The 16,523-nt window shown below is 43.2% G+C and overlaps 1 protein-coding gene across 3 annotated transcripts in view; it reads right to left on the bottom strand.

Moving 5' to 3' along the window:
* Positions 1-16,523, bottom strand: part of USP12 (ubiquitin specific peptidase 12) — a 170,283-nt gene that overhangs the window by 116,971 nt on the left and 36,789 nt on the right. For 2 of the 3 annotated variants that reach the window (XM_017951148.3, XM_021929507.2), the window contains exons 3-5: positions 5,218-5,276; positions 3,699-3,753; positions 1,100-1,252 (exon numbers count right to left, since the gene is read on the bottom strand). The gene's annotated coding sequence lies outside the window, so the exon portion shown is untranslated. The remainder of the gene's footprint in view (positions 1-1,099; positions 1,253-3,698; positions 3,754-5,217; positions 5,277-16,523) is intronic. The other variant, XM_021929508.2, reaches the window with a different exon arrangement.

Consider the following 16,523-nt stretch of genomic DNA (forward strand, 5'->3'; position numbering starts at 1 on the left):
TCACATGTTTACAGTTGTACATGCTCAACACCAGTGAACCTTGTCATGAAAACCCCTCCACCATTGCTGCTACCTAACTTTTGCTTTAAGCAACATAGATTTTTAGCTATCATGATATCAAATTGGCAGAGAAGTATACCCAGAGAGATTGCTATCCTTTAAATATTAACAATTAAAACAAAAATCAGGCCAGGCGTGGTGGCTCACACCTGTAATCCCAGCAATGTGGGAGGCCAAGACGGGACGATCACCTGAGGTCAGGAGTTTGAGACTAGACTGGTCAACATGGCAAAACCCCATTTCTACTAAAAATACAAAAAAAAAAAAAAAAAAAAAAAAAAGCCAGGGCTGGGCACAGTGGTTCACGCCTGGCCTGCAATCCCAGCACTTTGGGAGGCCAAGGAGCGTGGATCACAAGGTCAGGAGTTCGAGACCAGTCTGGTCAATATAGTGAAACCCCATCTCTACTAAAAATACAAAAATTAGCTGGGCGTGGTGGTGCATGCCTGTAATCCCAGCTCCTTGGGAGGCCGAGGCAGAGAATCACTTGAACCTGGGAGGCGGAGGTTGCAGTGAGCTGAGATTGCGCCACTGCACTCCAGCCTGGGCAACAGAATGAGACTACATCTCAAAATAATAAAATAAATAAATAAATAAAAACAGAAATCTAGAGAAAGGAGAATGGCAATACGGTCTGTTCTTTGGACGTGGTTTTGACAGAAACAAGACATCCAGGAACACTAATCTCATTGCTAGATTGCTTTAGGATTAAACCCTGCCCTAGAAAGCCCTAAATACCCTTCCTCCTGTGTGTATTATTAAGTCATCTGAGAAAGTCTCAATCCTATAACCAAAAGCACATTAAAGAAAATTTCTTCTCACCGTTTTTACCTTGAGAGATGATAGAATAGCAAGTTTATGGATGAGAATATCAAGTGGGCATTTTAATGGAAACTGGGCCAGAAAAAGATGGAATACTTCTTTTGTGCTCTTTCCTTTTAATGCTTGAGTCAAAGTAACCCATCCGGTTTTCTTCAATACTGGGTTCTGCGTTAGTGCTCCAGGAGGTAGAACCCTCTCCCTGGAAATGATTCATTACCTGTGTTAACTTGAAAGGTGTCACTCTTCATCTGCCTTCTCTTGTTCCATGGCACCACTGTAATTTCAATAATCTGCCTGCTTCCAGTACTGCAGCAGACTTCTTCCTTCTGCTTCTTTCCTTTTTTCTCTCTTTTCTCTTCCTTTTTTTAACCTTTTATTATGGAAAGTATCAAACAAAAAAATTGGAATTGTAAAATGAACCTAATCTATGCATCATCCAGCTTTTCTACATCAAATTTATATACAGTAAAATGCATGCAAATAAAAAAATAAATAGGCTGGGTGCAATGACTCACACCTGTAATCCCAGCACTTTGGGAGGCCGAAGCGGGTGGATCACTTGAGGTCAGGAGTTTGAGACCAGCCTGGCCAATATGGTGAAACCCTGTCTTTACTAAAAACACAAAAATTAGCCAGTGTGGTGGTGTGCACCTGTAGTCCCTGCTACTTGGGAGGCTGAGACAGGAGGATCACTTGAACCCAGGAGGCGGAGGTTGCAGTGAGCCAAGATCGCACCACTGCACTCCAGCCCGGGTGACAGAGCAAGATTATGTCTCAAAATAATAAAATAATAAAATAAAATAAATAAAAAAGGTTGGGCATGGTGGCTCATGCTTGTAATCCCAGCACTTTGGGAGGCCGAAGTGGGCAGATCACTTGAGGCCAGGAGTTCGAGACCAGCCTGGCCAACATAGCAACACCCCATCTCTACTAAAAGTACAATTAGCCAGGCGTGGTGGCAGAAGCCTGTAGTCCTAGCTACTCAGGAAGCTGAGGCAGAAGAATTGCTTGAATCCAGGAGGTGGAGGCTGCAGTAAACCGAGATTGCGCCACTTTATTCCAGCCTAAGTTACAAAGCGAGACTGTCTCAAAAAAAAAAAAAAAAAAGTAAAACGCATGGATTTTTTGATAAATCTATATACCTGTTTAACTGCCACCCAACACACAGAACATTTCCATCACCCCAGAAAGTTCCTTTGTCATCCCCCAGGTTTATCAGTTTTCAATACCTGGTCACGCTTGTTTCATCTAGACCAATACCCCACAACCCCCAGAATAATTTAGAAGCAAATTTACACATCAGATCATTTTCTCTGTAAATATTTTCTTATGTTTCTCTAAAAGAAAATCAAAATATTTTTATCACACTGAAGTGAACAATATTTTTTCCACATTATTAAATATCTAGTCCCTGTGCACATTTCCCTAATTCTCTTTTAATAGATTTGTAATTGGTTTATTCACCTTTGAGCTATCCTACTGATTTTGAAATCATTCCAGATAAACATTTCCATCCACCATCATGATTATCTTTTTTCTTTCTTTCTTTTGTTTTTTTTTTAGATGGTTTTGTTTTGTTTTGTTTTGTTTCTTGAGACAGAGTCTCACTCTGTCACCCAGGCTGGAGTGCAGTGGCGTGATTTCAGCTCACTACAATCTCTGCCTCCCGGGTTCAAGCAATTCTCATGCCTCAGCTTCCTCAGTAGGTGGGATTATAGGTGTGTGCCACAATGCCTGGCTAATTTTTTTTTTTTTTGTATTTTTAGTAGAGATGGGGTTTCAGCATGTTGGCCAGGATGGTCTCAAACTCCTGACCTCAGGTGATCCACCTGCCTCAGCCTCCCAAAGTGCTGGGATTACAGGAGTGAGCCACTGCACCCGGCCACCACTATCATGATTATCTATTAACTGAGTACTTTTTAATCTAACACAACTATGACTCAATATAGCTGTCCAGTTTAAATTTCCAGTATTGCTATTCATATGGCTTATCCTTCCACAAGAGTTAACTAGCTTTTGTGTGAATAAACCTTGTTTCTCTGCCCCTGAGAATTTGATTATGCTGTCTCTTATCTCTACCCTGCCCTCAAACTTTCATTAAATAAATATTTGTGCAACACCTACTGGGTGTCAGGGCCAACGCTAGTTTCTTGGCAATCAGTAGTGAACAAGATACACGTAGTTCTTGACCCAGGAAGGTTATGACACCCTCCCCTCTCTACCTGGTGGAATCCATTTACTTTAAGGTAAAGTTCAAATGTCACCTCCTTTGCCAAGTCAGCCTGATCTCTTCAGGCAGAAATCAGGCTTCTGTAGTATTCTCTCATTCTTTTAAGATTCCTACCTCACTTCATTTGCACTATTCCTAGAAAACATACCACCTAGCCAGGCATGGTGGCTCATTCCCTCTCAATCCTTTCGGAGGCCAAGGTGCGTGGATTGCTTGAGCCCAGGAGTTCGAAACCAGTCCTGGCAGCATAGCAAGACCCCTCTCTACAAACAAACAGGAAGAAAGAAAGAAAGAGAGAGAAAGAGAGGGAAGGAGGAGGAAGAGGAAGGAAAAGGAAGGAAGGAAGGAAGGAAAAGGAAACTCGAGGCATTTCCTCGAAAGGTGGAACTCAGATCCTCCGAGACTTCATAACAAATTAACAATATCGACAGGTAAAGATAAAGACAAACAGTTATCCGCTTTGCATCCCTATGCTTCGCTTAAGTCTTTCAGTTCGCTGCGCCTAAAGTCAGTTAAATCCCAATAAAGATCACGAGGCGATCATTCAAAGCAATTGGGAATTGGGCTAGAGATTAAAAGGACATACCTTGAAGTAGTTTCCTTCTTTTAGTTATCTTGTCCCATGAGGGTATATTTCTGAACTTGGCACAGGGAATTAAAAAAACAATTTTCTGTAGTCAGAAATTCTTAAAAATATTTCAGTGCTATTATAAAAATTTGAAAATATAAAAAGAACAAAGAATCAGCCATAATTCACCACTCAGACAAAATCACTGTGACTATTTTGGCATATTTCCTTCCTGTCTTTTTTCTCTGCATATAGAAAACTGGAGAGCTGGATTTCTCAGTGGCGCTGAGCACAGGTGGACCCGCACAAGAACGTTTTGTTTTCCATATTAAGGTCATGTGGTCTTTGTCTGCTCTCTGGCCTACCTTTCCCCACTAATGACCTCTCTCTCTTTCTTTTTTTCCTATTTTCTTCTAGCCCTTCCCTCACTAAAACCAGAGTTCTGGTCTTGCCACCGTAACGTGAGTCTTCACTCAGATCTCTGGTTCCAATGTCATGTCCCTGACCGGGATACTGACCCTGTCACCTTGAATCCCTTCACCTCACTTACCTGGCTCTGAAACCAAGTTCATGGACCAGACCAGACCTGATCTTTAATCTTTATTATATTTTTTTCTTTTTTCCCCATAGCATTAAAAAGTCTTTGCAAATAGAATTATTATTATTATTATTACTGAGATGGAGTCTCGCTCTGTCACCCAGGCTGGAGTGCAGTGGCATGATCTCGGCTCACTGCAAGCTTCGCCTCCTGGGTTGATGCCATTCTCCTGCCTCAGCCTCCAGAATAGCTGGGACTACAGGCGCCCGCCACCATACCCAGCTAATTTTTTTGTATTTTTAGTAGAGACAGGGTTTCACCGTGTTAGCCAGGATAGTCTCTATCTCCTGACCTTGTGATCCGCCCACCTCAGCCTCCCAAAGTGCTGGGATTACAGGCGTGAGCCACCGCGCCCACCCTTTTTTTTTTTTTTTTTTAAACAGAGTCTCCCTCTGTCACCCAGGCTGGTGTGCAGTGGTATGATCTTGGTTCACTGCAACCTCCGCCTCCCAGGTTCAAGCGATTCTCCTGCCTGAGCCTCCCGAGTAGTTGGGATTAAAGGCATGCGCCACCAAGCCCAGCTAATTTTTGTATTTTTAGTAGAGACGGAATTTCACTATGTTGGCCAGGCTGATCTCAAACTCCTGACCTCAAACTCCTGACCTCAGGTGATCTACCCGCCTCAGCCTCCCAAAGTGCTGGGATGACAGATATGAGTCACTGCGCCCAGCCTGTAAATAGAAATTGAATGGCTGCATATTATTCTTTTTTGTTTGACCATAATTATCTTAACCATTCTAATATTGACCTTATGTTACTTTTAATTTGTCATTATCATAAATAGCATTGTGATGAATATCTTTGCAATTAAATCTTTAACTGTATATCGGATTTTCTTAAGTCAGATATGTACAAATAAAAGCACTGACATAAAATATGGCATTAAAATATTTCATATGTATTGTTAAAATGACTTCTAGAGAGAGCATACAAACTTACATTTCCACTGGAGAGTGCAGTGTGTCCGTTTTGTTACATTGTTGCCATATTATGTATTGCTGTAGAAACAGGGAACAAAAGGGAATTTAGGAATAGAAAGGAGCTTTCTCAATGTGATCAACAGCATCTATGAAAAATGTACAACTAGCAACATACTTCATGGTGACAGACCAATGCTCTTCCCCAAGATCAAGAACAAAGAAGGGTGTCCACTAATATCACTTCTATCAGACGGTGTATTATTTTTAAATATTTGCTCATATAAGCTATTTAAAACCACGCTGCATTTCAAATTGTATTTCTTTGCTTGGTTGCAAGAGGAGCCTTTCTTATGTATATTAGCAATTGCCCTTCCTTTTTTGTGAATTATATATCTGTCATCTTTGCCCAGGCTTGCTTTTTTTTTTTTTTAAATGGAGTCTCGCTCTGTCACCGGGCTGGAGTGCAGTGGTGCTATCTTGTCTCACTGCAAACTCTGCCTCCTGGGTTCAAGCGATTCTCCTGCTTCAGCTTCCTGAGTAGCTGGGACTACAGGCACCCGCCACCACATCTAGTTAAATTTTTGTATTTTTCATAGAGATGGGGTTTCACCGTGTTGGCCAGGATGGTCTTGATCTCTTGACCTCATGATCCGCCTGCCACAGCCTTCCAAAGTGCTGGAATTACAGGCGTGAGCCACCGCACCCCGCCCAGGCTCCTGTTTTTGTCCTAGGGCTTTTTACATTATTTCTGTTGAGCTCCCTAAATTTTCATCTTAAATATTTCCATGAATTTGTAGTATGTTTTTTCTCTTTTGTATGCCATATTGTTGCCATAGAGTTGTGTGTGTGTGTGTGATCAAAATCAGTTTGTTTCTTTTTAAGCTGCTTTTATGCTTAATCATGTCTTCTTATAGTACTTCATGGTACTGAGGAAACTATACCGCTTCCATATTCAAGAACTAGTTGAGTAGTTCACAGCCTATTATTTGGATAACCAATTTTCCTACGAAAAGCAGTTCTTATATCCTGCAACTGGTGTTGTCTGTATTATTATAACACATCAACAAGAAAAAAAAAGTGTCAGAGAATCTAATTTGGAATACTGGTTCAAAATCATAATATGTAGCATTCATTCTAGGTTCCGAGCCATGTTTTTATGTGCAAGACTCAGAGGAAAGGTGAGGTTGATATTCAAGAATTATACAGAGGCAACCTACAGAATGGCCTTTGTCCGATTTATGACAGAATTTTACAGGAAAGGGTAGCCTAATTTGCATCAGATGTTCACCATGCTTTCATAATTGTTTGATATGGAAATGGAAACCTGTCTCCTCCCGTTCAAGAATAGCTAAAGAGTAGGGAGGACAAATAAGAACTGGGAAAAAAAAAAATATATATATATATATATATTCTCCAGGCTAGAATGCAGTGGTGCAGCCTTGGTTCACTGCAGCCTCAACCTCTGGGGCTGGAACAGTCCTCCTGTCTCAGCCTCCCGAGTAGCTGGGACCACCAGTATGTGCCACCATGCTCAGCTAATTTTTGTTTATTTTTGTAGAGAGGGAGTCTGATATGGTTTGGCTGTGTCCCCACCCAACTCTCATCTTGAATTCCCTCGTGTTGTGGGAGGGACCCTGTGGGAGGTAATTGAATCATGGGGGCAGGTCTTTCCCATGCTATTCTTGTGACAGTGAGTAAGTCCCATGAGATCTGATGGTTTTATAAAGGGGAGTTTCCCTGCACAAGCTGTCTCTTTGCCTGCCACGTAAGATGTGACTTCCTCCTCCTTGCCTTCGGCCATGACTGTGAGGCTTCCCCAGTCACACGGAACTGTGGGTTCTCCATTAAATCTCTTTCCTTGGTAAATTTCCAGTCTCCGGTATGTCTTTATCAACAGCATGAAAACAGACTAATATAGGGTCTCACTATGCTGCCCAAATTGGTCTCAAACTCCTGGGCTCAAGAGATGTGCCCACCTCAGCCTCCCAAAGTGCTGGGATTATAGGTGTGGGCCACCTCACCTGGCCTGTGATACTGTTTTTAAAAATTTTAGTCTGTTAGTTTATAAAAGTAACAGTTTAAAAAATCTTTTAATTATTTGACTTTACTTGTAGCTTAGCTCATCTCTAATTATTTTCAGGTACTAGCCTGGAGCTGATAAATGACCTTATTTTTATACCTCATATTCTTTTGTCTTATAATGAGTTTGAATGTGAGTCAATAAGACAAGATGTACCTCAGTGTCACTACTTTCCAGAAATAGTATCATTTATATATGATGAGTAAGATTTTCATGATACCAAAAAATTCTCAACATAAAACAACAGGAAAGTCCATATGAAACAATTTAGGAAGAATATTTAGACTAAAGTACAAAAAAGAGTCCAGGATTACTGAATTTCAAAAGGAAGTCATCTGGCCTGGCATGGTGGCTCACGCCTATAATACCAGCACTTTGGGCCGGGCGCGGTGGCTCAAGCCTGTAATCCCAGCACTTTGGGAGGCCGAGACGGGTGGATCACGAGGTCAGGAGATCGAGACCATCCTGGCTAACACGGTGAAACCCCGTCTCTACTAAAAAATACAAAAAACTAGCCGGGCGAGGTGGCAGGCGCCTGTAGTCCCAGCTACTCGGGAGGCTGAGGCAGGAGAATGGCGTGAACCCGGGAGGTGGAGCTTGCAGTGAGCTGAGATCCGGCCACTGCACTCCAGCCTGGCCGACAGAGCGAGACTCCGTCTCGAAAAAAAAAAAAAAAAAAAAAAAAATACCAGCACTTTGGGAGGCCAAGGCGGGTGGATGACTTGAGGTAGGAGTTCGAGACCTACCTGATCAACATGGTGAAACCCCATCTCTACTAAAAATACAAAAATTAGCCAGTCGTGGTGGCATATGCCTGTAATCCCAGGTACTTGGGAGGCTGAGGCAGGAGAGTTGTTTGAACCTGGGAGGCAGAGGTTGAACCCAGGAGCTGGAGGTGGGAGGGAACCCAGGAGGCGATGAGCCGAGATCACACCACTGCACTCCAGCCTAGGCAAGAGAGTGAGACTGTCAAAAAAAAAAAAAAAAAAAGAAGTCCCCTATCAACCACCATTTCAAAATAAATCAATGAAGAGAAAAGGGAACTGCAGAAGCCAGCAGCACTGAAAGGTGCCCGGGACAAGGCAAGGCTGCAGCATGATACAAGCCCTTCGCCACTTCACTGACATCAACATCACTCTCCCGACACTCAGGGCCGGGCAGCCTTTCTAGAATTTGCTTTCTGTACAAGGCAGTACCTGCACATAGCACGGACTCAAGAGACGGTGCAATTACTAACACCTTTTCAGTAGGTTCTTGGGGAATACAGTCAGTTTTCAAAGAGTTCCATGGTGTGGCACTCCAGACAGGGTCTCTGGAGCCAGGCCATCCAGATGCAAATCCTGGGTCTGCTATTTACCAACTCTGTGACCTCAAACATTTTACTTAACCTCTGAGTGTTGGTGTACACTCGTTTAAAATGGAAATAATAGTAGTATCAGAGGTTTATGTCAAGATTGAATGAGACAAGACATAAAAAGTACCTGGTATCAAATAAGCATCTGGTATACCTGAGCTAGTCACACACAGAGGAAAGTAAAGCACCACCAGTTAGACATTTTCCATCTGTAACAGCTTATGCAAGTAAAACAAAACAAAAAATAGAAACACTCTCTAAGGGCCACTGAATCGGTTAGAATTAGGTTTAGTTATATGAAATAAACAAATAATCATCCCACCCCATGCCCACACACTCAGACACACACACACACACACACACACACAAACCCCAGCAGTTCAGAAATACAGAAATCAGTTTCTCTCACACATAAAATAAGCTGGAAAGTAGGCAGCCCAGGGTTGCACAATCACCTGGATTCAGGCTCCCTTCATTGCATAGCTCCTCCCTCCTGCTCTGTCTGCTTCCTGGTCCTGGAAGGCTGCTTGGCTCCTACCATCTCACCTCCTTTTCCAAGCAGTGAGGAAGAGGCAGGTGCAAAAATGAACCTACACCTTACCATTTAAAACCACTTCTCAGACTGGCCTTTGTGGCTCACCCCTATAATCCCAGCACTTTGGGCGGCCGAGGCAAGAGAATTGCTTGAGCCTGGGAGTTTGTGAGACCAGGATGGGCAACATAGGGAGACTCTGTGTCTACACAAATTTTAAAAATTATCTGGGCATGGTGGCTGACACTTGTGGTCCCAGCTACTCAGGAGGCTGAGGCGCGAGGATCACTTGACCCTGAGAGGTCGAGGCTGCAGTGAGCTTTGATGGCACCACTGCACTCCAGCTTGAGCAGTAAAAGCAAGATTCTGTCTCCAGAATAAATAAATAAATAAATAAATAAATAAATAAATAAATAAAAATATTTATCAGCTATTACATCCAACACTTCCATTAACATCCCATTGGCCAAAATTTGGTCTCATAGTCTCATCTAGCAATTGGGAGGCTAGGAAATAGTCTTTATTCTGGGTGGGCGTGTGCCCAGCTAATAAATGGGGGTTCTAGCACAAACAAAGGAAAGAATGGATATTAGAGAGGAAAGGAGCATCCAGCCTGGTGGATAACAAACTGGCTCTGAGCAAGAAACATAATACAAATATTCAAACACAGGAAGGCAGCCCCAAGACTGACTGTTTATTTATTTGTTAGGGCATAATTGTCAATGGTTTACTTATTGTGTCTTATAGAATCATAAACTAGATTATGTCCTCAGCCCTCCTGGAAATGCTTGGCAGAGTGTACGTCCCATTCAACCTCCACAGCATAAAGGAAAGGGAAGGCACTTGGGGAGGATTTCAAAGAAAAGCCATCAGGATGACTAATAGCTCAAAACAATAAGACCTAGAACGCACTGTTAAGGAATGAGTCAGCTAGGGAAAGAGATGGCTAGAGGGTGACTAAATAATGATTACTTGCTATACAAAGGTCTCTGCACAGAGGAGGAGGGAGTGGGAGGAGGAGAAGAAGGTGGACGATGACCAAGAGTATGGTCACCTCCACTAGGGATTGAATGGAAGGAAATGGGAGCAAGAGTGACTTAAAGAGACCTGAAAGGACAAATGTGCTGAAGGGGATGCTTGTCAAAATACAGGAGATGGTGTAAACATACAGCACGTGGGGATTATACATTGACATCTCTGACCACCGTGGTATTTGAATGTGCTCTTCCCTGAAGCAAGGCTTGAGGGTTTGCAGGGGCACTCACAGGTGGAGGGAGGGTGAACAACCAGAACTCCTATGATTTCCTTCTCTGTGCCTCAGTTTCCCTCATGGAATACCCCTGTGTTGGAGTTCAGAAAAGAGATCCTATATTGATTTGAAAGATACACTCTGGTTTTGCAGATGTACAGAAAATAATAACTAAACAGTATCAGTATGTGGCAGGAGAGATCCTACCAGTAGAAAGGAATGCCCTTTTTGTATTTTAAGATCTCATTTTTTAAATTATAAGAGCAGTATAATGGCTTTCCAGTCAAGATGGCCCTGTAAGATGCATGCCATCTGCTGCACACATGTAACAATGTCAAACTAATACACAAAGAGAAAACCAAAAAAGCTATAGCATGGTTCAGAAACAAGACAATTACTTACATGGACCAGAAACAGACAGAGCTGAGTGAGGCAGAAACTAGAACCAAGGGCCATGGGTCTCAAACAGGCAGTGGTAGTCGAGAATCTGGCTTCTCTAGTAAAGCCTGCTCTGCCTGACGCTAGAGACCAAAGCCAGGCGCCTGTAGAAGCCAGGGGCTGCAGTAGAGCTCGCCTTCCTCCTCTCCCCCAGCTCCTGCTCCACTCCCACGCCCCAGGGGTAACCACGCTCCCTTTTCAGCCCTCCTGAGAGCCACTCTGTAAGATGAGGACATGTGGCATCTACAGGGCTTCCCACCTCGCTTCCCCTTCCCTGATTTCTATTCAGTTCTGCCACTGCCCTTACCTCTTCATTCTGTTAACTATGATTCTTTTGTGTTTTGTACATAGGTGCACTGCAGAAATGTGTAATATGACTAAACCCATAGAAAAGGGAACATATTCTATGTTATTAAATCTGCCATGATTTAACAGAATATTTTTTCCAAATTCAATACATAGCTCAAAATCATGTCCTATTTTAGTTAGCTTCATTTTTTTTTTTTTTAAAGGCAGAGTCTCACTCTATCACCCAACTGGAGTACACTGGTGTGATCATGGCTTACTGCAGCCTCATCCTCCCATGCTCAGGTGATCCTCTCACCTCAGCCTCCTGAGTAGCTGGGACTACAGGCATGTGCCGCTATGCCCAGCTAGTTTTCGTATTTTTAGTAGAGATGGGGTTTCGCCATGTTGCTCAGGCTCATGTCAAATTCCTGAGCTCAAGCCATCTGCCCACCTCTGTAATCCCAGAACTTTTGGAGGCCGAGGTGGGCAGATGCCTCGAGACCAGGAGTTCGAGACCAGCCTGGGCAACACAGTGAGACCCCATCTCTACAAAAATTAAAATTAAAAAATTAGCTGGGCATGGTGGCACTTGCCTGTAGTCCTAGCTACTCAGAAGGGTGAGTCCTAGCTGCTGGGCTCAAGAAGATCACTTGAGCCCAGGACATCAAGGCTACCTTGAGCTATGATGGCACCACAGCACTCCAGCCTGGGTGACAGAGTGATACCCTGTCTCAAAAAAATATATATTATTCTTGCAGCCCCTTGACTTCCTGTTTTAATATGAACTGATGACTTTTTTCCTTTTTTTTTTTCTTTGTTTAAAATGGAGTCTTGTGCTGTTGCCCAGGCTAGAGTGCAGTGGTGCGATCTCAACCTCTGCCTCCCGGGTTCAAGTGATCCTCCTGCCTCAGCCTTGCAAGTAGCTAGGAATAGACGCCTGCCACCACCACATGCAGCTAATTTTTTTTGTAGTTTTAGTAGAGACAGGATTTGCCATGTTGCACAGGCTGGTCTCGAACTCCTGAACTCAGGTGATCCACCCGCCTCAGCCTCCTGAATTGCTGGGATGACAAGCGTGAGCCACTGCGTCTGGTCTTGAACTGATGACTTTCTAAGCCTGTTACACAAATGACACCTGAGCTTCCTTCTCAACGATTTACTAGGTGAGTGCCCTTGTTCTTGGGCTCCACGTCTCCTTCTTGGATTCCTGTTCTGATTGGAAGGAGTATATCCTCAATTAATTTTTTCAGAAAAGGTATATGTAGAGATAAACTTTCTGAGTGCCTTTTGTTTTATTCTCACAGCTGCCTGTTTGACTGGATGTCAGTTTCTAGGTTGAAATCAGTTTTCCTTATAAATTTGGGGTCACTGTTTCATTGTGTTTTAGCCACGTTACTTTAGATATATCTGATGCCAATTTGTTCTTCATTTCCACCTAAGACACTTTTATTTCTTCTCTGCAAAACTTTAGGGTTTTCTTTTTCAAACTCGACATTCTGAAATCTCACCATAATATGTTTAAGTGTGATCCTCTTTTTTTCATTCATTGTCTTTGTCTTTTTCAATATGAACACTTGAATTTTTCTTCAGTTCAAGGAAATTATCTTTCATTTCTCTAAATGCTTTCTCTTCATTCACCATTCTCTCCTCCTGGAACTTCTATTAGATTGATAGTGAGTTCTGTTTTTTCACTTTCCCTCATTATGGCTCCATATTTTGGAATATGTCTTTGTCCATATCTTTTACATCACTATACAATATTCTACTTCATTCAGTCCTTCTATTTTAAGTTTTCATTTTGGCAATCATGATTTTAATTTTTGAGAATTTTTTCATACTTTTTGAGTGTTCTTTTTTCATAGCCATCTGTTTCTGTTTTTTTTTTTTTTTTTTTTCAGAAGATAAATCGCATGTCTTCTGGGGCTTAGCTTAGGAAGGTCTTTTTTTTTTAGTTCTATTTCTTGCATTATACGTCTCCCATTCTCTGAAGTAATGTATTCTATTGGCTCAAATTGGTCTTTCACAACATTAGGTTTTTAAAAAATGTCTTAAAGGCTGGGCATGATGGCTCACACCTGGTAATCTCAGCACTATGGGAGGCCAGGACGGGTAGATCACTTGAGCCCAGGAGTTCAAGACCAGACTGGGCAACATGGTAAAACCCTGTCTCAACAAAAAATACAAAAAAATTAGCTAGGTGTGGTGTTACGTGCCTGTAGTCCCAGCAGCTTGGGAGGCTAGGGAGAATCTCTCGGGCCTGCTGCATTCCAGCCTGGGTGACAGAGAGAGACCCTGTCTCAAAAAACAAAAAAAACTTTTTAAAAGTATCGACTTGACTGGATTAAGGAGTACCCAGAGGACAGATGCAGTGGCTCACACCTGTAATCCCAGCACTTTGGGAAGCCGAGGCGGGTGGATCACTGAGGTCAGGAGTTTGAGACCAGCCTGGCCAACATCGCAAAACACCATCTCTTCTAAAAAAAAAAAAAAAAAAAAATAGCTGGCGTGGTGGTGCACACCTGTAATCCCACCTACTCGGGAGGCTGAGGCAGGAGAATCACTTGAACACAGGAGGCAGAAGTTGTACTGAGCCAAGATCGTGCCACTGTACTCCAGCCTGGGTGACAGAGGGAGACTCAGTCTCAAAAAGAAAAAAAATAGTAATAAAGGAATTGTAAAGGTGTTTCCAGAAGAGATTAGCATGTGAGTCTGAGTAGATTCAGTGGACAAGACCAGCCTCAGTAATGCAGGTGGGCACCATCCAGTCAGCTGAGGTCTCAGATAGACCACAAGCAGAAAAGCTGCATCAGTCTTTCTCTGGAAGCTGGGATATACTCTTCTTTTTCTGCTTTGGGCATCAGAAACCCAGGCACTCTGGTCTTTGGACTCCAGGATGTACACCAATGGCCATCCGGGTTCTCAGGTTTACAACCTCGGACTGGGAGTTACACTATCTACTTCCCTGATTCCGAGCCTTTTGGACTTGGACTGAGCCACGCTACTGGAATTCCAGGGTGTCCAGCTTGCACATGGCCTGTCGTGGGACCTCTCAGCCTCCATAAATCAAGTGGGCCGATTCCTCTAGCAAATCTCCTCTCATGTATCTATTTAATACATATATATGTAGATATAGATATATTATTTATATATTGGTTCTGTCTCTCTGGAGAACCCTAATACAGGAGCCAAGTGAGGTTGACATATTTACCACCCTGCCTTCTCTCAGCAGGGTTGCTGCGGGTTGGCTGCTCCAAAGGCAACACTTTCCAGCACCTCATTTACAGCTAATGACCTAGAAAATTCTTTCACTACTCCCCTTCTATATCAGCAAAAATAACTAAAAGTAGTTTGCCTTCGTGTGTCAAGGCAAGCAATATATCTTAACTGTCCTGCCTCAGGGCTAAGTCAACTCCTGCTGTCGTAATATAATCTGAAGGAACCTTGTTTGTCTTGCTGTTCTACAGAAAGTCACATGGGTTCATTACCTGGATGATATTATGCTAATTGGATCTAGTGAGCAGAAAGGAGCTTAGATTCTCTGGTAAAACACATGCTTGCCAACAAGCTGGGAAATAATTCCCTGGGAAGTCCAGGGTCCTGATATACTGATGAAGTTCCTGAGGGTCCAGTGGTTTGTTGGAATATCTCCTTCTAAAGGAGTATCGGCCAGGCACAGTGGTTCATGCCTGTAATACCAGCATTTTGGGAGGCCGAGGTAGGAGGATCGCTTGAGCCCAGGAGTTTGAGACCAGCCTAGGCAACATAGCAAGACTCCATCTCTATGGAAAAAAAAAAAAAAAAAAAATCCAGGCACAGTGGCAGGCACCTATAGTCCCAGCTACTCCTCAGGAGTCTGAGGTGAGAGGATTGCTTGAGCCTGGGGGTCAAGGCTGCAGTGAGCTGTGATTGTGCCACTGTACTCCAGCCTGGGTGACAGAGAGAGATCCCTGACTCAGAAAGAAAAAAAACAAACATTAAAAGGAAAAGGGAGAGATCATGCTTACCCCCTGCCCCCCCGGTTATGTAGGAGGCACAATGCTTAGTGGGTTTCTTTGGATTTTAAAGACAACATGAATCATACTTTGGTGTGTTCCTCTAACCTCATTACTGGATTATTCACCTGATAAGGCTGACAGTTTTGAGTGGGCACAGAGTGGAAAGGGGTTCTGACAAGTCCAGGCTGCAGCGCAAGCAGTCTGACAGCAGACCCAGTGGAGTGGAAGAATCTGTGGCAGACAGAGCTGCTAGATGGGGACCCTGGTAAGACCCAATGCAACCTGAGTAAAGCTGTGACCTCTTCTACTGACAACTGTTTTTCACCTGAAAAGCAGTTCCTGGACTTAGAGGGCCCAGATACAGACTGGGCATCTGACTCTGGGTCACAAATGACTGTGTGATGTGAACTGCACCTGATGACCTGGGCCCACTCAGCAGTGTTCATTGTAAAATGTAAATGTACTCTAGTATCTTTTCCTCACCCAGGACAAAGCTCATGACTGAGATCCCTATAACAAAAGACAGATTAACAAAAGAAAAGCATACACATTTGTTTAATATAAATTTTACATGACATGGGAATCTTCAGAAATGAAGATCAAAAAACAAACAAAAAAACGGGAAAATGTGTATCTTCAGGAACACAGAGGTATAGTTGGAGGACAAAAGGTCTAATCTAATGTCAATAAACTGGGGGGAACTTAGCAAGGCCTGTTTATTCAGATTATTCAAGGCACCTCTGTGTCTTCATTCTTTTCCTCCAGGCACAGGGCAGGACCCCTCTGGAATAAGGACCTTGTGACTTATTTTCAGAAGACACTCGGTCCAGGTTTTATGGCTCTTTTGGGGGACAAAGAGCAAGGAGGAATTCTTTCTAGTTTCTATGACCTCCTTCTACTGTTTCCTCAAATGCCAAGGCGCCATATTTTCAGGTGGCATTTCCTGTACAACATCAGTGTGTATGAGATCAGGCTCTGGCAGATCTGGAAACCACACAGAAACTTCAGGAGCACACTGTGGTGCAGGCTCTCATGGTACCTTTCCCACTGTCTTATTGTTCCTCTCTCAACACATACCCATGGCTTTATGGGGAGTTCCCTGCCCCCACTAAATAGAGGGGGGAAAGGTGTGGGTCAGGTTTATTAATGGATCTTCATGTTAAGATGGAACCAGCCAGAAATGATGAGGTGTTGAACTATACCCCACCCAGGAATGGCCTGAAAGAGAGGGGTGAAAGACAATCTTTCCAGTGGGCTTTGGGTGTTAGGTCTGGTTTATTTGCATGGAAGTGAAGACAGTCTGAGCAACGACCCTCTAATCCATAGCCAGTCATTGACAGGCTCACCACGTTAGTCAGCAACTTGGGAAAGAATAAACTGCATATTTGG

Source organism: Papio anubis, chromosome 15 (genome assembly GCF_008728515.1).
Source record: "Papio anubis isolate 15944 chromosome 15, Panubis1.0, whole genome shotgun sequence".
In the NCBI taxonomy this organism is placed as follows: domain Eukaryota; kingdom Metazoa; phylum Chordata; class Mammalia; order Primates; family Cercopithecidae; genus Papio; species Papio anubis.